Source organism: Tenebrio molitor, chromosome 9 (assembly GCF_963966145.1).
Source record: "Tenebrio molitor chromosome 9, icTenMoli1.1, whole genome shotgun sequence".
In the NCBI taxonomy this organism is placed as follows: Eukaryota; Metazoa; Arthropoda; class Insecta; order Coleoptera; family Tenebrionidae; genus Tenebrio; species Tenebrio molitor.
Window position 1 is genome coordinate 11,591,277 of NC_091054.1, and position 24,493 is coordinate 11,615,769.

Here is a 24,493-nt window from a genome sequence, read left to right on the forward strand (position 1 = left end):
CAATTAAATCAGATAATTGGAGCCAGGAATCTACTTTTTTGCGATAGTTTATTTAAATGTATCCCACACACGGGTGAACTTTGTAAATAGGAATAAACCTAATAAAAAACAAATCTCCATTTTAATGATGATATCGGATCGAAACCTCGCCGTAAAAAATAATATATTATCGTAGGTAGTTGTAAATATTGTCGTCTCACATTTTAATCTTAAAACAGTTAATGATGCTGCTTGTTATAAAAATCGTCCAAGATGACTGTCCGTCAGCCGTTAAACTTATAAAATAACAAAGTTACGATTCGACGTTCTCGAATAAATTAAAAGCGCGACGAGAAACATAATTTAGTTTAATATTATCCTTTATTTATTTTTTTATTATGTATTTTGTTCCATTTCTGGATCGCCGAATTTCAATAATGCGTTTCGGATGCTCGATTTAGATTCTGAAGAAGCCACTAAAATGACTAGCGAAATGCCAATCAAAGGAAACGGAAGGCCAGCCAACATTCATATAATATCTAAGTTTTTCAATTTGGAAATTTATGAGATACAATATGGACGATCATCTTACCAAACTCTTTAAGAGATTGCCCGTCTCCCACTAATCTCCCCACTAGACACTAGTTTCTAAGGACATAATATGATTGGGCGTATGTCAAACTTATTAATTACTCTTTTCAGAGTATGTAAATAATAATTTTACAATAAGTTTTTACCGTGCAAAGAAATATCGGATGTTCATTTTTTTCCTCAAAGTTGGCCTTCAAGAGTCGATTGTGAACGAACCACTCCTCCGTGCGCAGAGCAAAAACGCAAATAACGCAAAGAGTTAGGTTAGATTTAAACGGCTGATCCGTGATCAGTAATCCGTGGTGCGTTCAGAATCAACTCTTCTACGCCTACTTTGAGAATTAATTTAAATGAACACCCGACCGATTTAAATTTGCAGATTTTACTCTTTCAGAAGTGTAGAATTAAGTTTAAGAATAAAAAGTATGTTTTGTATGATTTAGTAGACATTTCCACAAGATATAATAACTGGGAGAATTCCACAATTCTACAATTTTTTTTAGAATGACTAAATTTTTTTATTGTAGCAGTTCAGAAGCTAATATGTATCGGGTGTTCATTTAAATTTCCGGTCAGTGTTGGCGTTGAAGAGTCGATTGTGATCGCACCACTCATGTAAAAACACAAACAACACAAAATCTGAGGTAAGATTTAAACAGCTGATGCGTTCACAATCGACTCTTCAACGCCAACTTTGACCGGAAATTTAAATAAACACCCGATACTTAAATCCCTTTTATCTATAAAAAAATCAAATCGAATGGTTTAATATTGTGACGTAAACGGATTTTTTTAAACTTATTAATTAAAATTAGTAATAAATATAAAACAATGTAATAACGTTAATATTTAGGGCGTCTGTAAAAAGCAGTGTTTTGAATTTTTGGTATGTCCAATTAGTCTAGAAATAACTAAATTAAATTATGCTATGCACAGTTTTAATTAAAAAATAGTTGTATTGATTTTATTTGTGCATGTTTGCTCATTGGTTTATTTCATAAATTACATGAAATGTATATATGAAAATATTTATATCCTGTAATAATGTTTTACTAGCCGTACATTTTTTACCACTGCGAACAAATAAGGAAGTAAATTGAACTTGACTTTAAATTATATTCGGTTGTTTTTAAGTGATGAGTTTGAACCGTTGCTGGGTCAGAGTTTTTTATAACATTCTGTACAAATGGATGCTACAGTGTTTTAATACAACGATTACCACTATATTAAAAACTCGACTTGGAATGTATAAGTGCATGAATCTGCACTTTTAACTCGCTGAAAACGATGTCGATGACAATTATATTATTCTTTCTTATACCAGTTTCTATAGCCTCTTGGAGCGCTCTTGTTGTAAATTTTTTGCCACCCTTTTCTTTTTTTTTACACAGTCTTCTATGAAACAATAAGCTATATGTAATATCACCAGAGCTCTGGGATTTATAAATAAGAAAATATATGTACGTTGTATATGTATTTATTTACAGTTATATACATTTCTGTATAAACATTTATTCGGTTTGAATTTGTTTTTTCTTAATTTACATTATTTGATGTAGAAAAATACTATGTATTAGTGTTTTACAAACCCATTTACATAAAACATGCTATTCCCTTAGCATAGATGCAAAATTCATGGAACAACCTTTTCAGCCCACATCTTTTATGGTATAAAAACCGTTCACGTTGTTTTGGCATAATGGAAGGCTATGATTAATTTTTTTAACGTTGGACACACTGTTTGATTTTCGCTACTAAACTACCTGACGTGCAAACTGGTAAAACTGACAACAATGCACTAGACATTGACGCTATTTATAACCTCAAACTTAGAAAAACATAACCTAATTCAACAGACAGCTTTACTACCAAACTAAATGCAAAATTTCCATGGCCTCCCATTGTGCCAAAACAACGTGAATGCATTTTATGTTAATGTCTTCTGAAATGATTGTTTTGATTGTTATTTATTACGAAATATTTAAGGTTGTCAATAAAATTAATAGAAGTTTGAAGCTAATATGGTGCGGTGCATTTTAGCAATGTTTTAATTGTTTATTGTAAGGTGAAAGGAAAACTTTTCGTACGTGAAACCTTGTGCCTTGGATGTGCATCTAGGAGTAAAATGGTTCAAAATGTTTAATTAAACACGACAGACCAGACAAAAAATATCAAATAAAATTAATATAGCTGTAAAGGAATTCGTCATAGTTTCTATATTAACGCTACTTTTATGGGTTTATAATGCGGAGATACCGTAATCATAATAATAAAAATGGTTGATGGAAAAAATACGATAGAACTGAAGTCATTTCGAGTCCATTATGAATAAATTAATTCTAGTATTAGGATCAGCGAGGTGCGCCTTTACTAACGAGAAGCCGAATTGATTTTGTATTATTACCAATTTAAATTCATGTAAAAAGTGAACAAACTCATTCGTGAAATACAGAAGGGTTCATTCTTTAATTTGCCTCTAAATGTTTGCATTATTTTAATTCCACGACCGTTCGAATTTTTTTTAAAGCGATACGCATCAAACTGTCATATTAATTAAGATGTTAATTGCTACGTGAAAAGATACGAAAATTTGACACCTACCAATAAACCCGTTTAAAACGTGACACCGAGACGTTTCCTCAAGAGTTGTAAAAAGAAACTAAAGTCGATTTAATCACCTTTTAATTATGTCTTGAGGTTATTGCACGGCGCACAAGGAAAATCCTTTTTAACTAATCAAAGAATAAAAAGATTAAAATAGAGTAGTTGGTTTTTCTCATGGAACCACTTGGCTACCGGGTGGAAACGAAAAAAACGGAATATTGACATTTTTTCAATGATTCGTATTTCTACACTAGAATTTTAAAATACGCAAAAGTGTCAAATAGTATATTACTCAACGAACGGGTAATGATGGCTATTATTAATGAGGATGATTTTGTGCCCTGAGCCGAAGGCGAGTGACGTAATTCATCCGAGTGAGTAATAGCCATTCCCCGCGAGTAGAATACAACATTTGATTGATAATAAGTTTCATTATTAGACAAAGTGAACTGTCGTTTTACAATTATTACTTTGCATACTTGATACAATTGTATTAAAATTTGCGATTGGACTAATTGCTATGATATTTGCTGTGAGTTTTGAAATTATTATTCAACGGGCCGTGGGTAATGAACCCTGTTATCTAATAAAAACACTTTAATAATTACATTATTACAATGGGAGTAGAAAAACTTATTAAAAATAATCATAAAAGCAAAGCAAAACAGAAGTTAACAACAGGCTAGAATGAATTTGTAAAAATGCAAATACCTGCCGTTAAAAAACTAAATCCGCGTAGGTTGTCATGCCATTTGGACAAGATGATTTTAATTATTATTATAGACTATTATTGCTTTGATCATATCAGCTTTGTGGGCGAAGCTGTGTTAAAAGGAAAATTTGTTATAAAAAGATACATATTCCTATTTCACACTTCTTGTTTTAAATTATATTTTAATCACAATAAAGTGAAACGAAGTCGAAATGAAATGTAAAACTGAAACAACCTGCCTGCAAATTTTTTGCAGATTTGATAAACAACAAGTTCCAAGAGAAAAAAACTATCAATGTAAAATATACAAATAAATACTCGTAAAATCATTTTGATCAGTTAGTCAACGCTTATAATGATTGCCTTTTGCTGTTCTTAATATTTTAATTAAATTAAATGAGGATGAGGAATACTATGACCTCATTTTTGAGTGTTATTATTGTCAATAATCTGTTATATTCAATTTTAAAGCAGAACTGTAAAAAAATTTAATTAAATTTTTTTATATACCGAATGTTGAACTGTAAATGCATTTACAACGTAAGAACAAATCAGTTACGCCTTGATTTATTAAATTAAATGTCCCACACAAAACCAGACATAAAGGTGATAAAAATTTAATTAACGTACTTACAAATTTTATGTACCGTTGTGGAAAAAATGCGAACAATCGAAATCTGTTTTTTTAACTTTTTTGGTTATTTTTTGAAATATCGATACCAACGGAGTTTATGATTTTCAGACCAAAATTTTACTATAATTATTTTAATCGGTTCAATTTATACATCTAGATAAAAATAATTGGGTAGTTAGGAGAGAAAGGTTTAATCCCTGAGGCCAGACGAATACTGCACGGTCTGCAAATATTGCGCAGTATTATGTGACCATCTAGCCATCCCCATAACAACCTCCAAAATGTTTTAAATGAACTGGCATAATAATAATAATAATAATAGCAATTACTCTTTGCAGTGGATTTTTCATTTTGTAGTATCACATTTTCGGTTTTTTCATAATTTTTGCACGATTTTACTGCCCTACTACCTACATGTAATAAAAATATCTACAAATTACAGCGCATTAAAATTTTCCCTTCAAAAATATGTACATTTAAATTTTAACTATTTCATCAAATTCTCTTGCTGCAATTTAATTCATTTGAGAATCCATTAGTAAGAAATGTAGTTCAAAGGATAAAGACTACAATTTCACAGATTTACGAACCTACCTCTTTCCACTGTATTAACTTAAACGATATTCATTTTCTAGATTATTTAAAATGAATGTGAACGATAAGTAAAATTGCGAAATGACGAAAAGCTCGTTTTCATGCCAAGAGGAAATAATCAAAAAGAATACTAAAATATAATAACGCAATCATCTGACATGTCATTCACCAAAAAATGTCTCAATTCAGAAAAACTTTATTGGAATCAGATGTAAATATGATGTTGAACAATCTAAATATCATGCGTCCAAATGAAAACCTGGCCTGAGTAGGCGTTGAAAAAGTCAACCATTTGGAACAGTGTAAAGTTTGATTTTCCCGCCGTTTGACACGAATTACATTTGTTTATGTTTAATTGGCACATAATGGAACGTGCTTGTTTTTAGCAAAGAGTGCCCTTAGATATTTGCTTCGAGAATACGAATAAAAATAAAGAAAAAAAACGGAACGATTTTGTGTTTATAAATTTTGAGTTAGCTGTCAACATGCTCTAATTACAACTGTCAATTTACACTTTAAAAAAGCAAAACAATTGACGGTTTCCAAAGCTTTCACAGCCCAGGATTTCATTTGACCTCCCGATACAATATTTGCTGTTGCTTTCATTGCTCATTTAAATTTTACTAAAAGTTGGCTTTGAAGAGTCGATTGTGAACGCACCACTCGTCAGTCTGTAGAATAAAAACACAAACAACGCAAAAAGTGAGGTTAGATTTAAACAGCTGATCCGTGATCTGTAATCCGTGGTGCGTTCACAATCGACTCTTCAACGCCTACTTTCTGGATTAATTTAAATGAACACCCAATATCTTCAGATATTACTAAATGCAAATACTTTATGCAAATGTTGTAACTGGTAATAGTACTCATCAATTGCTACAACTTTTCTAAATAAAGTTTCTTAGAATTTGCAAAATTGAATTGCCATTTGTCCTCCCTTTATTTTGACGTGTCGTCCACGTTGAATTTATTAATCTGAAAACTTTTTTAAACAGGAATCGTAAAAACTGAATGTTTTTTATTCCCTACGTATTGCATTTGATGAATAAAATGGTTAGTTTTTTTTATTACTGCTGTTTGTTTGTTTCTTTATTAAATGTACTTAGACGAAAATCGTTTCATAAGCGAGTAAGCAAATCTTTATTTAATTTAGAATAATTTTTAAAACCCTTCAGAATTTGTTTTCGGAAAAAAAAATATTTAGAAAAGTTGTTGAAGTAAATGAGTCCTATTACCAGTTAAAATAAATTACTTTTTTCTGTTACACCCTGTATACTTCAAGTTTTTCTTTTTTTCTAATTTTTGACACTGATGAACATGATACAAATACTCGTTTAAAAAGCTGCAAAATAGTAAATTTGCAATGCTTCGGCGTCGAGACCAATTTATTGCTTGTTGCATCTGTTTGGCAATACCAGATTGCGTCCGCATTTTATTCTTGTTGGAACATTTTATCCTGGATATTTTATCATGCCCCATATTTGCCAAGATAAATTACATGAAATCTGCCGGAACAAATTTTTTATATTATTAATCTCTTCCTTTGTATTTTCCTGTAAATATAACACAACATGCATCTGACAGCTACTTTGATTTCTGAAATTATAATAATTAATAATTTTTCTCTTTATTGTTCTTTGTTATTTTAGTTTACCTCTTTTGAAAACTGTAACGCCAATGAATAAATGAATTAACTTCGACGTTTACCTTAATTGCCAGTTTAATTTTGTTGATAAACATTATAGCAAGGATGTGCAACATAGATTAATGTTATTGCTTCCTGACAAGCACGTGATCACTGAGCATACTAACATTTATTGACATCTTGCTTCAACTTCCAACGTATATTCGGATTTTTATGCACCACAAGTGTTGAATAAAATAACCGGAAAAGAGTCAACCGCGGTAACGTCGAAACATTTTTGAAATAAACTGAAATATAGATGATTCAGTCTAAAATAGTTTCTCAATAAATAAAAGAGGATAGAGAAAAATTTAGTTATTTTTTACAATAAATAACTGCACCACCATGTGTTTGTAAAAATAGAGAGACAGTTAAGAGAAGATAAATAAAGCACAGGAAAGCGCTTCCATAAAATTTTCAATTCTAATTTTAAATTGTTTCCATTAAACATTTTTATTTTTTTGTGTGTAATTTATTAGTAGATGGGTGGTCGAGTTTTAGCATTCGTTTCGTGAATATTTCATGAATTTTAAATCAAGGCGTCTAAACGTATGAATCTGGAATAAGAGCAGAAAAAATAAGAAAATTAAGTACTTACCACAAGGTAGAGAAAATACTGAAAACTTGAGTGTTTTCCTGCGACGTAAATTCTTCGTTACACACACCACGTTTTCACATTTTCTAACGTTTAACATCGCGTTTGTTATTATTCTCTCGCAGTATATTGCTCTTCTTCCAGACAGTATTTTTATAAGTGCATTTGAGGCGGTTTTACAATTTTTCTTTATCATCACGTTGGTGCTTTTATTGTGAAAGCCTGAAAATATTCCGCGAAAATATTACTTTTCAGGTAGAGAGAATGTTCACGAAAACACGTTCATTCACATTATCTTCCACATATTTTACATTCGATTTCGACAGTCCTTAGTGCTTAATCATTCTTCAGCGTTTTAGTTTTCCTTGTAACTAATTGTAAATTTGAATCGTCATCTCGTAGTAATTTACAATGTCTTGCGTGGCCGACACAACTGTCAGATTCTATTTGATTTTTTTTCACTTCTTCCAAACGATTTATTCTGTTCTTTTACGAATTGAAATCTATTAGTTGGGACAAATCTGGAAGATACGTCGTACTCATCGAGTCTTTGGGTTTAATTTTGCGTAAACAGGCGTCCGGAATTTATTTAAATGCCGAAGAAAAAAAAAACATAATTTATTTATACTCAAATGTTGTGAGTAATAAACTGAAATTAATTCTACGAATTTGTAAAATATTATTTATTGGCAGTAAAATGGCAGATTTTAACAGAAAATTTTACGTCCCAGCGTTAAGATGCAATTAATTTGGCATTCATGGTTTAGCAGTAAAATTAAATTGGTTATAAAAGTAACATACCTGTTTCTTCTTTATCATTTAAAGTCAGATAAAGATAAGCTTATTTTTACCGCAATTCACTAACAGCTTCTTGATATGATTTCGCTTTATTTTTTAAAATGTTCATTCCTTTTTTATTCTATTAGTAAATAAATCTCTACCGGTATCAGATGATCTAAAACATGATATATGGAACAGTAAAATTTTTACAACATACATTTTGGTTTAGTGCCTAATATTTGAAAACACCTGCATTGATTTATGTGGAAATTACATTTCAGTTTTACTCTAGTTTAAGTCTTAATCTGAATAAATATAGTGCGCTTAAATTAAAAGTGATTAGTTTTAATTGGAGCGGAAGTATTTTTTCTTACTGCATAATTAATGTTATTACGAACAGTTAAAATAGAAGGAGTTAGCGTGATACGTAATTATTCCTTTGGTATCAACTTCTTCAAAATAAGGAAAAAATATTAAGAAAACTGTCTTATAAAGCTCAAGTTGTAAATTTAAAACTTGTCTCATTTTCTTTTGTTATAATCAAAAAACTTTTTAATTTGTACAAGCTTTCCTACTTCGTGTATATTCCACTCCCATTTCTTTTTTTTAATTCATTCTTAAGTGAAAAGAACTGTTCTATGACGCCGTAGGTTATTGTGTCTCTGACGTAATTTTAAAATCATCTCAGTGGTGAAATGAGTAAGAAATACATATTAGATGGTTCTAAATGGACAGATTTATTTGATATAGCAGCACGGAAAATGCAGTTGCTTCTTTTAGTATTTTAAGACTGATGGCTTGATGTGCAGGAATGTGTTGAAATGATGCGAGATTTGCATGCAGGATTCTTAACATACAATGATGCAGAATTGCAGAAGAATGTTCGTTTGTTGTTTATTAATGGTTAATGTCCACATTGGTGTAATCGATGAAAGCTATGGCGCATGAGGAATTTTAAAATAGTTAGCTCACAGGTCACACAGAAAATTGAATGATTATTCCATTCATTAGTTCTGTTATTTTCATCACAATAAGAAATATATTTACAGTGTTCACCAAAAATTGACTTTTATTATTATCTTTTGCTATAGTTTCACAAAACTGTAGCATCATTGTGATGGGTTATTGTAATGAAGCACTTTTTAAAGAACTGAAACCAAATTCTTGGAGGACATAATTGGGGAGTTACATTCGTTACAAAAATATTTGCAAGTCTCTTCCGTTTATTTAGGTCGATGATGGTTTTAGTTTTATTCAGGCGTTTGTTTCTAGCGGATTTACGTGTCTTAGTTTGATCCTGGAAGAAAAATAGTTACTGTCACACCGCCTTCTTTCTCTTGCAGGTCCAACGTAGAGTTCCCAATTTTTTTCTATAGCGATCACGTTCGTTTTGAGTGTTGTTGCATATGAATTTTATCTTTATGTATTGGCCACATTCGAATAGAAAATCAAACAACATCGAGGGTAAAATTAATTTAATTCACGCAAAAGTGTAATTGAAGTAACTCTCAGATATACAAAAATTGGTGGTCGCTTGTCACTGTCACTGTCACAAATGTGGATCAATGAACTCTACTTTAGGATGTCCTGTAAACACGCTGTTGCTAAGTAACGCTCCGAATACTTGCTACAGAAATTTTACTATACTTACTTCATCTTTTTCGTGACTACTCTTGCTTACTTGCAAGGTGGTGCAATGATTGTGTGCTCAAAAGTAAACTAAAGAAACACTTTAACTGTTGATTAAGATCTCGTCGACATTTGTTTAGGAACTTCTTGGATATAAGTGGACAAATAGTAGGTACATACATACATAAAGCAGATGACTTGATTATGAAATACCAACACAAACAACGCAAAGAGTGAGGTTAGATTTAAGCAGCTGACCCGTGGTGCGTTCACAATCGACTCTTCAACGCCAACTTTGAGGATAAATTTAAATGAACACCCGATATAATGCACTGTGCACGCGTATTGCGTCTCGTAAATAAGGGGACGTCTTCTAGAAGCTCCTCCGGCAAGTTTGCCAAAGTGTAAGTAGTTTCCTGGGAACGGTCAGGTGATTGTCAATAAATCTAACTAGATTTGTCACAGTCATTGATACCGCCAGGAGTAAATCTGCCTTCATAAGCGGCAAGTCATCAACATTGTGTTTATTCACCGAAGAGTTGGCAAACAAGGTCAAAAAACACAAACAAATAAGCTATATCACAATCAACTAAAGTTTAATGAAGAAAATGTTTAAAAAGGTCGCATTAGAATGTTGTTAATGTTAATGTTGTTCTGTTCTTCTGTTTGAAAATCAAAGCGCAGAGGCAAATAACATCAGAACAACTTATCTTCAGAATGTTGTGTGAAAACATGAAAGATTTTTGAAAAGCAAATATCGCGCATTCAAATGAAATCCTGGGCTGGGTAGGCGTTGGAAACCTTCGATTGTTTTGCTTTTTTAAAGCGTAAATTAATTGGAGCATGTTGACAGCTAACCTAAAATTTAGAGCCAAAAAAAGTGTTCTTTCTTCTTTCTTTGCAATGTTTTACATTTAAAATAGAATAACTTAACGATTTCTATTCGCGAAGCAAATATCTAAGGGCACTCTTTTCTGAAAACGAACACGTCCAGTTATGTCCTGATTAAACATAAACAAATGTCATTCGTGTCAAACGGCGGGAAATTCAAATTTTACACTGTTTTAAACGGTTTACTTTTTCCAACGCCTACCCAGCCCAGAATTTCATTTGAACGCGAGATAATAGAATTTTGTAGCAGGCACGGGTTTAGAGCACGACGAGCTTGCGAGGAGCACCAAGTAAGTGCTCAAAATGCTTCTTACAACACTCGTATTTTCTTCTGCATACAGACGCAAAGTAGAAAAATAATTTTTACGTAAAATGTACAAAACATAAGATACATTTCAGCTTTCACGATTCTCGTAGAAGACTAGATTTTTTAAATCTAAATTTCATAATTTTGTCTCTTTTCTGGGGTTTAAGATTATCGTCAAACTATAAAAGCAGCAATATAAAATAATGTTATCCTGTAATTAGTAGTGTGTACCTACTGTTGGATAATAAATTATTATTATTATTATTATTATTATTATTAATATGCGGTCATTAATTCAGGGAGCGTATTTGTAAATAAACTAAAAGTAATAAATACATTATTTTAATCGATCATATGTCATAATTTTTCTAAGCTTCTGTGTATCCTCATTTATAAGAAAATAACGTGTCAGAGAAATTCTGCTGACAATTGTACAGCTTAGACCAATGCAGGACGTTTATTCTGTATGACGTTACTTCAAGAAACGAAATCATAATAATTAACACACGTGATGGAAAAACGTGTTCTAAAAGGACCGAAATTTCTTTTAAGATTTCTGCAGAAACACGTGCCGTCAAGAATCCAAGCGGAACTCCTAAATTACGAGTTTTACACATTTACCAAACGACTTATTAAACGAAAGTTATATTTGCGGCCTCCGATTTCAATATTTTTGAAATTCGCCGCCCCACATTTGAATCGTTTATTAATAAAAATATTGACGTCACATTCTGATAATAAAGATGGAAAACCCACGCGTATTCAGTACACTTTGCGTGTATTGATTGTCTCCGAGCGAGGATTTCAGTGCGTGCACAAATTTTCTCGTAAATTATTTTCGGAAACTTTGAATTACTCGGGTTTTAACTCGCCCAAAGGATAAGTTAATTGAATCGAAAACGTGGCGAGTAATCCAAATCTTTTGTCCCGTCCATTTTTTATTTTCATTTCAGTTTAAAAGGGTTTGATAAAATTTGTAATTAGTCTCGTTGGTGGAAGTTGGAATATTTTTTCTTTCTCTTCCGATTACATAAAAAGCTCCAAGGGCGTACCATATTTAATTACTAACAAAAGAACAAACAATGCGACAGGAACGAACTTATAAAGCGACGTACGTTAACCAGTTACACTAATATTTTCTCACAATCAGCCTAACGAATTCTAGTTTGTTTGCTGTTGAATTCGAGGGACTCTTAATGCTTTTCGAGGCGGGGTTGATATTAAAACAGCAAAATTGATAATTTTTTATGGTTCCTCTTTGTTGCCTTTTGGATTGCTTAATTGGTGAGGAAGGCATTTGAATTCGACCCTACTCTTTAATTTGATTTGTACTGACCGAAATATGGACAATGGATGCTTTTGGCATTTCCAGAATATAATATGTACAAGCAAATTGTTACAAATACTTTTTTTTTTAATTTAATTGAAGAAAGTAAAAAATAAGTCCACGTCAGAGAAATGTCACCTTTAATTTTTGTATTTCTCTCTAGCTCACATTTTCTCACTCGAATTGCCATTTTCTGCATATTCGCACATTTTACACGAACTGAATCAATAAATGTAGTGTAGACGTAAAGGCATTTGTTTGTGCCACTTGCTGCCTACGTAAAACGCATTGAATGGTGATTTTTATATCACACTTTTTCTATACAGGGTATTTCACGAGTGATAATGAGCCCGGCGGAATTGAAAATGCAACCCACAATACATTTCCATTTCCAAAGTTAACGTGGTTATTTTAAATATCGTATTGTTTTAAAATGAAATTATGTATCCATGATGGCTTTGCTTGCAATTTTTTCACATTTTCATTTACCAAGCGAATGACGTTTAGCTTTAATATCTAGGTTAACTTTGGAAATGTATTGTGGGTTGCATTTTCAATTCCGTCGGGCTCATTATCACTCGCGAAATACCTTGTAGAATGCCTTGGGAATTATTTGAAATAAAATTTGATGAAATAATTGCTGCCTTCAAAATAACAAAAAAGACGCTGCAGGGCGAAAAACATTAATCGAAATGATTCAAATTTGGGTGCTAGTTCTGCGGTAGTTATTTCCTTATTTGTACAAGAGCAATCGTTGTTGTGATTATTATGATAGGATTTAAATATGTAATACGGAAACTGGTTCAGGACTCTTGTAACGTCTGTTATACGTACAAAACGGAAATAGATATGGTTTTAACGACTACAGTGTAATATTTCAACTACATATTTGGTATATAATTGGTGATTATTTGTTCGGTATAACGACCATTGTAAACGATGCAAATAAATTGCGGCGCTCTCTGTTACTGTCATTAGGAGTGTTAGACGAAAAAGAGTGACGTTTTATGATTACTGAAGGGGATGATAAGTAGACTGCCGATTCGATAGTACTTGACCCAATTGTCGTTTGAAATTCGCTCCATTTGTACATGAGCGAATGCAGAAATAGCAATTTCACGGCTTTCAGACTATGCAGATTGTTTCTGTTGTATATTAAGAACAACCTCTTTATCTTAAAAGACATGCAAGCTGGTGCAACGCTAATATTTCAACGACTTTTTTATAATGCCGATTAAACAGGTACCTACATTTTCCATCTTGCAAGCTACAACTAATTCAACTTCGTTTTTCTTGTAACAAGGTTGTACCAAGAGTGTGCCATTTTTGTTTGTAGATTTACTTTGCTAAAGTTTTCAAAAATAAAGTAAATACATGTTTAATAATGATATACAAGTTCATGAAGCGAATTTAACTTTGTGTCATGTTTTTATCTGAAGAAAGATATTTCAGAAATAACTTTTTATGACTCCTAGTTGGAACATTTTCAAAAGATTGTTTTTGCTCATTATATTTCATGAACTTGCTTATTGATAATTTCCTTTTTTAATAAACACTTTAATTAGTTCGGGAAAACACAGTATCCTATAAATCCATTTTTCATAAAATATCTTGCTAGGGTAAATTCTTATAAAACACCATGGATCAACGCGGTATTAACTTCACCTCTTTTAATAAAACTCTCTATAAACAACACTAAAAGATAGGGATAATAAAAAGTCTTCGTTTCACTTCTCCGATCCTGAAACCACTTGTGAAGGGACGAGATTAAAAGCGTTCTAAACTTGAAGATGTAATGAAAATTTTGTAATAAGATGTTTCAAGATATTGTGAGAGAATATATAAAAACTTGAGGTTCAAGCTTTTTAATAAGCGAAGAAGAAAACATCGACAAGTTTACTCGAATTTAGGTAATTTTTTACAATGCGCATTTGTCGTCAATGCCTAATTTATGACTCATTAAAATGTACCCAACTTAACAAATAAATAAAATGAAAGAAAGCAAACAAATAGCAGAAAGTGAAACAGTGAAACCTTCTCCCTACTTTTTCGAATTTATGTAAATAGGAAACAAATAACTTACAATAATAATTATTCATTCTAACCTATTTCTGATTTATCGACAAAAAGGCAGACCCGCTTTATTATCCTATTGAATTTTATATGTAGAAGGATTAATACAAGTGTTTTTAAGATTAATATCCATTGAATTTATTTAAATTAACAATATTTCAGTCTCATTCAACAACGGTTAGAGAATATTAAGTTTATAATTGTTGGTAGTCTATGTTAAATAAAACATAAATAGAAAATATATAAGACTATTGATTATTATCCAGAACCAAAATGTCCTCCTTTTTACGCCAAAAAGTACTGGAAAATAAGCACAAAAATGCATCTAAATTAATTTATTTTCATTGTATTTGCATCGTTTTTTACCAAACGATACAGAACAATTTATTCTACCATAGGGCACAAAAATCATGAAAAAGTAAATTTAACATTTTGCTCTCTTTTTCCGAATTAATGTGAATGAAAAATAAATATGTTGTTTGCTGCTTTTTCTAATTTGTTTCTGATTTATTTACAGAAAAACCTGATTCTCTTTAATTGAAAATGTTAGATGCCAATACAGAATAATGACAAAAGTATTTAAGGATAATGATCAGCATGGACTAGTAAGATTACTTCTAGTTTAAGTAATCTTAGGTAAGCAATTGTTTTTAACTTCATAATGCTGCTCATATCAGGTGCTCATTAAAATTTTTCCTCAAAGTTTGCGTTGAAGAGTCGATTGTGAACGCACAACTCGTCAATCTGCAGAGCAAAAACACAAACAACGCAAAAAGTGAGGTTAGATTTAAACAGCTGATCTGTGATCTATAATCCGTGGTGCGTTCACAAGCGACTCCTGGACATCTATTTTGACGATAAATGAACACCCGATATGTTTTATTTAAACATATCTTATACCTGTGATGAGTGTGATGTCCTCAAAGAAAAAATATAAAAAACGTTTTCAAAGAGCTGTTATATCATCATATGTACAATACAGAGTGATTCTGGTTAAATGACCCACTTGATCCCTCGTGGCAGGCAATCCATAATACATTGAGCGTTTATTCCTTGATTCAAAATTAAATTTTCAAAATATGTGTCGTTCAATCATTGTCAATATTGACATTGATTGAAATGTCTTGTTGCATGTGCCACGAGGGGTCAAGTGGGTCATTTAAGCTGAATCACCCTGTATACCTACAGAAAACCAAAAATTTTTCTTTTTGGAATTTTACCAATACCAAATCGATTAGAAATAATCTCAATGCATGACAGTAGACCGGTCGTGATATTGCGAAGATTTCTTTATCACTTATCAGTATTACTTTTACATAAGATAATGATTTGAACAATCTTAATATGGACGACAAAAGTAGTCCTATATTTGCTGATTTGTGACTCTTTGTAACTAATCTATATTTTATACACTGAACTTAAGGATTGTGAAAACAATTCAACATTTTAAAATAATTGTTTCGACACTGTGAATGTCAGGTATTTAAAATAATTACATAATTACAACCTAAAAAAGAAATCTTTAAAAAATAATGTCAGTATTAATTAGGTATTATATGACGTTTTTTAGGATCCCACAGTAACAACTACTGGGAATAAATTCACCGAATTTTTCATTTGACTAGACACAAACATGTGTCATCATCACTGCAGGCAGGTATTCAACATGGATGTACGCAAGACTGATTGCTCTTAACTTGATCTCTGAAAAGCTAGGTCGATAATTTTTGGAAATTTTTTAAACAATTTTAACTCATTAACGAGAACGTTTACGAAAAAAAAAATAGAAAAGTTATTACCAGTTAAAATTAATATACTTATTTCTGTTACACGCTGTATAATAAAATTAAATTTTATAACATTTTTTGCAAAAAACTGGTATTGATATTGGTACTTAGAGCATCTTGTCTATTTCTTCATAAATTATGTTTTATCTCAAAAATGCATATAACAAAAAGAATAAACAACACGTATTTGTTTGAAGAATAAAGTTAAAAAAAACTAGGATTAATCAAGGTTCAGGAGAATATTATTATAGCCCGAGCGTCAAAATTCAAAGATCCAAAAGCACGAGAGCTATAAAAATAATTTCAAATTCAAAATGCTTTTTTATTTTCAATTTCAACCGTGCTTTTATGGAACGTTATAAAAGTTATATTTTGTGGTTTTACTTTACAAAGGAATATTTTTAATACGGTTTATATTTTATTATTTAAACATTTCTTTACTACAGTGTTTATAAAAAATGTATAATTCTGAAGGTGAGTAAACCTACACTGTATTTTTAATTAAAAAGGGCAAATAATAATTTCAACGAGAAGTGTGTGAACGATGTCAACTTCGTTGCAGAAACGGTCTGACCAGGAGCACACACTTACGACCTGTCGTAAATCTTTTGTATTTGCTGAAAGTGGTTTCGATTACGACTTGCTTTAACAGACATAACCACACACATTTATTATTTAATAAAGTTTCGGAACGTTTAATATGAATGTTAAACGACGTTGATTTAGTTTGTTAATATTTGCATTCTACCACGGTTTAAATTCTGCAACATTGGTATTTTCAGTTTCAGAAAAGTCAAGTTTTTTATGGATACGTTATATTTTTAATAATAATAATTAAGATATCATCGATGATGGTATCTACGAGTGAAACCCAACTGCCGATTTGACGAGTTGAATGTGCTGCTCCGGTCTCACGAGTCGCATCCCCAATTATGAATCATATCACGATTTTATATTTGTTGAGAAAATTTAATGAATAAATTCAATTTGAAGAAATACTTTTAGCTGGCAAAACTGATGCCATTACCATTAGAAACGAAACATGATAAGTATCCTATGCCAACCAATTAAATTCGTTGAAAATGGGACTCATGAATTACAGTCTCATTATAATGAAAATTGCACTTGATTTATAAAAAATACATTTTTTTATACTTATAAAATTTTATTTAAGAAATGTTTGTAATTTTTCCATTATTAATGAATTACACCGAAAACACAAATAGATTATAATTTGCAGATACAAAATCTAATGTGTAAAGTGTTGATGAAATGAAATACATACTACGAAGAAAATGTAGTGAGTTACAAAAAACAAAAATTTAATCAATTCTTGCCAGTTGCATTACGTGGGAAATGTATCAATTAGTTGCAACTGAACATTATAAAAGAATGACGACATTTTTTGAACACTTCTAGTTTGTGTCACGGAAACCAATTTCACACTGCAACAGAATACATGTTTCAATTTGAGCTTTTTACATCTAGAGCAAAATGTGTGATGACTCTAGAAGAAATCTTAATTAATATAATTCCACTGATCTAAATGAAAGACTGAACTTGAATTAATGCTAATTGAATTTGTTTTTAAACCGTTTTAAAATTAATTGGAAACTAATAAGAAACAAAAAATCCTTGAACCGGGTCTTCAGTAGTTTAAGTTTTTTGCTTAATTTATATGTTGATTTTGAAACTCTTTTTAGCGGAAAATGGTGACCGGTTTTTTAATTAATTAAATTAGACACTCAAGCTTAAAACTTATTCGAAATTTGTAGCCAGTAATTTATGTGATGTGACGTAGTAACGTTTAATGTAAAAAATGGTATCTTAACAGTCACTGAATTAAAATTTATGACGACTGTTGATTGATTTTGAGAAGTTTAGAACTTGCTTCTTTTATGGCACTAAATTATTTCTATGTTTTCCGGTTTATCTTTTAAAACTTTACTTTCATACCTAGCTATTCATCATTGGAGTTTCGTTTCAATTTTAATTCTACATCTAATATTAGATCACAGCTTTTAATAGAATGAAAAACACAACATTTTAACAATATTGTTTTATTTTGTGCTACTACCCAGAAAACAAGTGCCTCTTTTAATACTGCACTCTTTTTGTCTTCATATTGCTTAGTTTTTTTTTACCTCTGCTTCCAAACATTTGTTAGTGTGTTACTAACAATTTTATAAGTATCGGGTGTTCATTTAAATAACGAAGAGTCGGTTGTGAACGAACTACTCGTCAGTCACAAACAACGCAAAAAGTAAGGTTAGATTTAAACAGCTGACCCGTCATCTGTAAGCCATGGCGCGTTCACAATCGATTCTTCAACGCCTACTTTGAGGATACATTTAATTGAACACTCGCTAGCAATAGTTTAATAAGAATCAAAACCCATTTTTATTTTAGCCCTACTGTCTCGTACGGTGATCTTTAATTTATTTTAACGTTTGCATTTATAAATGGGAAGGCGTATTAAATTTGCGTCTTATCTCACAAGAAGTGTTTAGTGGTGAAATTTATTTCTTTTATGCCTATCATTTTGAGGTTTTGAACAAGAAGGCTAGACTATCTAAAATTCTTAAGTAATTAAAACATGAACCAGCAGTTATTAAGGATCCATTGTTCTGCCATAAACTGGAAAGTAAGGGCAATTTTCATAAAGAAATATGAAAACCAGAGATAAAGCACTAAAGTAACTCGTCTTAAAATGTTACCAATTTATTTTTGTAAGGCCCGTCGGGCGCGTGCTGCTAGTGATTTTCTTGTCATTTTATCTTTGAGTAATGTGCGTTGCACAATACTAATAAAGTGATATTTTAAATGAAATGCGAAATATGTTTTCTAATTGAAGCTAAATAATGCACACTTAAATTCAGAAAATTAAAACTCTTATATTGTATTCAATAACTCACAATCACTCTGAAAACCACCGCCAAATAAAAAACGAAAAACCATTATCTTTGCTCTCTTTAGACCACCCGCGTCACGTTCAACATAAATGAAATAAAGCCTTCATTTGTACGGTCAAAATTGTTTAGCTTCCAGGCTTGAATTTATTATTTGCAATTAATTTACGAACGCATTTGTGGTTACCTAGAACACTCTCAACATTAACGCCCTTTAAAACCATTTTTCCAATTCCATGATTGTCCGAATTAGAAAGCGAACCGTTTCTAAAATGGATCGTTAACATTTTAAACAATTTAAATTGAAACGAGCACATGTAACGCATATTTTGACGAAAATCCAGCTAAAATTAAAATTGTCTGTCGTTGTTTTGGCTTTTCCCCCACTCAGTTGTAATATAGTATTTTCGGATGGATAAAAGTGTTTCTGTTTTTAGATTTAAACAAGCTACTAAATATTCCCGACGTGTACACCGTAAAGGCGATAAAATAAAAATGCAAATGGAGAATCCTCGAGGAAATTGTGTTTTCATGTGGTAGGTAATGTGACGCACCTTAAAAATTTACCGTACTCTGGCCATTTTATCGAATTTGAGTCAATAAATGTGGACATTTGCAATACCACAGGAGCACTCCCCCTGTATTGCATTACGCGGTGTTTATACTGAATTTTTTCACGTCAATTAACTTTTATATTTTCCTTCTGTGAGATTTGTTTATGTTTTTAATTATTCTCAATTAACATGCAAATAACGCAAATTTCAAACGAGAATTCAAAATTATCATGGCTTTTCTGTCTAAAAATAAATTCAATTTCATAATTCATATTTGCTTAAATATTTTTCTAAGGGAAAAAGTGTCCACTACATCTGCTTCCGTTGCAGATAATTTCTCCCTTTCGGAACACTTTTTTATCAGGTGCAAATTATTGTTCACGGTTAGCGTGTTATGTAAGACCCTCATTCAGATTCAAGCGGCGCATTATGAGTATTGTATCAAGCAGCACGCAAACAATTGTGAACCTTCCTTTGGTGTCATTGATGCACTAAATTGTGTTACACAGGACTTTATGTAAGCCATTTTTGTTACATTTTGCAGAAAATTCTTGAAGCATAATACCTGCGCATTTGATTTTTGATTTGAACATTTTAACGTCGGTTTTTTATTTTTCATTATTATACAGGGTGTATTAAAAATGGCGCAGAATATTTGTGTCATGCGAATCTACGTCGAATAACAAACAAAAAATTCTAATGAGAATTTGGTCTTAGACAAATAACTTTTAAATTATTCTTATTAAATGCATACGCTTTAAATAAACTTGACATTTACATATATAATGCCTATTTTACCAAATGGCAAAGTATCAAGTTCGTTATCAGTTCTTCATAATCGTTGTTGATATCAATCTTGATTAAACCTTATTTATTCACTTCAGCTTTCAATGTGTCAGATTCAGAAACGAATTTGTTAAAATTTGAGTTAGGAGTTTCAAATAATTTATCTAGTTTATTTTATCTGCCGCTCCTCAGCGGAGATGATAACTTTGTCCGCCGCTCGTCGGCTCGTCAGATGCCACAGCAATGAAGTGACACTTTAGCATTATCAATCCAGCAGTATAATGTCATATTTTACTGACGTTTAAAGAAAAACATTTTTATATCCTTCAAAATAAGAAAATTCTTAGAATTCAATTTAAATCCATAATGAAATTAATTTAGTTGTCAGTTGTGGTTTCATTTTGTCTAAAGAATAATTGGTAAAACCAATATTATTATATCAAGCAAACATAACGTTATGTTTCAGAACTGCGTCAAGTAAGCAAATTCCAATATTTTCATAGCTCTTGATTCAAACATACTGCAATAATAAAACAGTAATCATAAACGCTAACCGTCGCCAAAATTCAGTTTTCCAAATCTAATTTCCATTATAATTCATAATGCAGAGTAACTTGTTTACGGAATTACAGAGTTCATTTTTGTTTTAAACAAACAATTTTTTGTGACACTATATTTGCGCTCTAACATAATTATTATATCGGGTGTTTTTTTAAATTTCACCTCAAAGTTGGCGTTGAAGAGTCGATTGTGAATGCACCACTCGCACTCGTCAGTCTTGAGTAAAAACCCAAACAACGCAAAAAGTGAGGTTAGCTTTAAGCAGGTGATCCGTGATCTGTAATCCTTGGTGCGTTCACAATCGACTCTTCAACGCCTACATTGAGGTGAAATTAAAAAAAAACACATGATAGAATGGTATTACAGAATTTCCTACTATGTATTACATTCACCCATTTACAATTTAGATAGATTAAATTCTTGGTCAGGAAAGAGTTCATTGTTATTTATTGATTTATGTTACCAAGATTGATGTTTCTGGTCTGGGTTGAAATAGTTTTATTTTTATAAAATCGTGAGTTTTGGCGTATCATGAGTGCTACACCATTATAAAACTAAAGTCTATTTCTAGGTTTCGACGGAGCGTGATGTATTTTTCCATCCATTAAAGACGGACATTTCAAACATATTTTCCTTTTTCGTGTCTCACCTCTTACTGAGAGTCATCAATTTCGAGAATTTCCTTTTTCATCCTGTGTTGAGATTGTGTATCCAGACCGGCGATAAATTCACATGTACAATACTTTATCATTTCGGTAAATTATAAAGACTTTCGCTACATTTCATTGGCACTTTTCTTTTGACATAAATCTGAAAAAACGTTTCTGATTTTAGCTTCTGGTTTAAGAGGTTCAATATGAATTATTGTGATTTCTTTATACCTTTTTTTAAGGATTTTGGTCACAATTGTAGAGTTTAGTTTTGAATATCTTACAAGTGGAAAGTTTCGATTGGTTCCAATTCCTGGAAATGAAGTTATCTCGATCTTTTTAAACTTCCTCCATAACCAATAACAAGCATTGTCAGATGTATCAAATTGCTGATTGAATAGTTTCTCTTCACCTTCAGCCGAGTCCGTGGACAATGGCGGTTGAAACTTTTCAGGAAAAGTGCACCTGAAACTTGTCAAAGACGTGTGCTTGGCACAAAGTCGCTCTTGATTAACTCTCATTGTAACCTTGACTGAACTCCAAACTCCAGCTGCGGCTATATTGTAGAGAAAACACGAAATGTCCCATAAATTAATTAATTTTCGATATACATCATCTCTTTATGAAGGGTATAAAGTCAGTCATTCATTAAGACGATCGTTAAACCAAGTTGTCCTTTAAATTTTTCATTAGCTAGACAAATTTCCAAGCGATTAATACATCATTAATTAATGTAACGTAACAGCCAATCAATATCTACTTTATAATAATGAATCGTGTGAACTTTGTCAAAGAAAAATCATCCATCAAGAAAATTTTCTGAAAATTGAAAAGTTTCAGACGACAAACATTGTTCTTTCTGACTTGAACTAATTGATTGTTTTGAGGAGAGAAGAATGAAGCAATAAATTTATTATCTTATTCTTTGCCAAACGTAACACTCAAGAGCTTTCTTAGTTTGTTTTATTCTGCTTCAATTTAAACGCGGTGTAGATCATGAATAATATAACTTTTATATCTGCCGTGTATTTGTCAAGACATTATTGTATATCTAGAGATTAAAAGTAAAGTGGATTTTGTAATGTTCACTTTTTTGTTCCTCAGAATAATTTAGGAGTGGCAAATTTAATTGACAATAAAGATAATGTGCCTAATCTAAAACTATAAATTAAATTTAAATATTTAATAGATTTTGTCGATTATAGTTTTTTAGATAAAAATAACTTAATTTAATTGCACCAAAATCTTTTTTGTGCCACCGTACGCGAAACGAGCACTTCGCGTACCTAAAACAGGCCGTGAAGGCCTCGGCGACAATTTTTCTCTCGGTACGTTAAAGCATGATTTCGCAGCCTTGATATACAAATAACTATTAAATGTACCTACATATGTTTGGAAAATTAATTTCGGATATTAGGCAAAATATCTGCTTGATGATCGTAATTACGTCGAATGAAAAATATGTTTTGCAAATTTCCGATAAAATTTTTCATCAAATACTAATTTCTACATTTAGGAATATGAGGGCAATTTCCGCAACAGATGTGCACTATGAGTTTCGGTAAATCTTGTTGCGGTAAATCAGTGTCAGTCATTTAATGACGCCGATAATTCGCGTTTGATAATTCTGTTTCGCTTTTAAAAATCCCTCACCCTTTATAACACAATTTTCACAATTTTATTGCTTAATGGAGATCCGTCAGGCGCATTTCGCCTTAACTTCCAGAATAAATTCTAATATTTCTTTAATAAAATCGTCTATAAACTTTGTTAAATCTACTTTCTTTGTAATTTTCTCAGCTGAGAATTAATCGCGGCCCGGAAGATAAAGTATCCAATAATTCTGAAATTAATATCCATGTTAGGGACGCGTTTTCCCCGCCAACGGGAATATCGGGTGAAATCTTCACTCCTCGCACTTTGCAGGTGCTAATAAAATACTAATAAAAAAAGTCACATCCGTTGTTCAGGAGGGGCAATTATTTTTTCCGGTGAAGGTTCTGTGACAGCGGGTTTCAATATTACTTTTTATTTTTGTCACCTGGAAACGCGTAAATTACGGTTGCCATCCTGCGTTGTATCTCGTCTGTGAGTTACAAGGTGTATTGTAAGAGGGAAGCAACGAGAACGTACGAGTTAGCAAAACTGTGCGATTTTGAATGTTACAAAACCGTGCTATAAATCTCTGAGGGGGTTATAAAATTTCCAAGACGCGCCACATGTTGCAGACAGATAAAAAATCACTCGCGAGATATATTAGAGCTTACCTGTTGATGACTTTCTTATATCTGTGAAATTCGGAAAATTATATTTTTCAGATATCAAAATTAAATTTACTTGCATGTGTTATGTAACTTATGCACATATGTACTTAATTATTGGCTAGATTAGATCACACATTTTCAATTGTGTTATGTTTTCTTTTTTACGTAAGTACATAACATTTTTGGTTTACAATACAAAAATTTCCGATAATAATGCGGAATCTGGAAAAGTTACATGAGCTTTCGGCATCACAATAATATAAAACTTCAGTCAGCATTTTTATTACACGTAACAAAAAATAAGGAAATCATTCATTTCCAATTTTAATAAAACACAATTTTCCAGAAATTGAGATCGTTTTCCATATTCGCAGAATCAGTGTTTGCGAATTCGTATTTTTACATTGACAGCTGTTAAATTTATTATACTACAAATCTAGCTGCTTCTCGCTGCATTTCGATACAACATTTTTAGGAACAGGGTGTTATTTATTATTGTAAAATATAGCTACAACTGTTTGAACACACTTTTTTTTTTGTTAATACAGAATTATCGCATTTATTCAGGCAAAAAAGAACAAA

General features: G+C 31.5%; 2 protein-coding genes across 3 annotated transcripts in view; one reads left to right on the forward strand and one right to left on the reverse strand.

The window, feature by feature from the left end:
• LOC138138668 (U5 small nuclear ribonucleoprotein 40 kDa protein) overlaps positions 1-24,493 on the reverse strand; it is a 208,037-nt gene that overhangs the window by 34,788 nt on the left and 148,756 nt on the right. The window lies entirely within an intron of this gene.
• Positions 1-24,493, forward strand: part of LOC138138664 (monocarboxylate transporter 2-like) — an 86,844-nt gene that overhangs the window by 541 nt on the left and 61,810 nt on the right. Inside the window, exon 2 of one of the 2 annotated variants that reach the window (XM_069058669.1) lies at positions 14,918-15,036. The exons of the other annotated variant lie outside the window; for it this stretch is intronic. The gene's annotated coding sequence lies outside the window, so the exon portion shown is untranslated. The remainder of the gene's footprint in view (positions 1-14,917; positions 15,037-24,493) is intronic. 2 annotated transcript variants of the gene reach the window in all.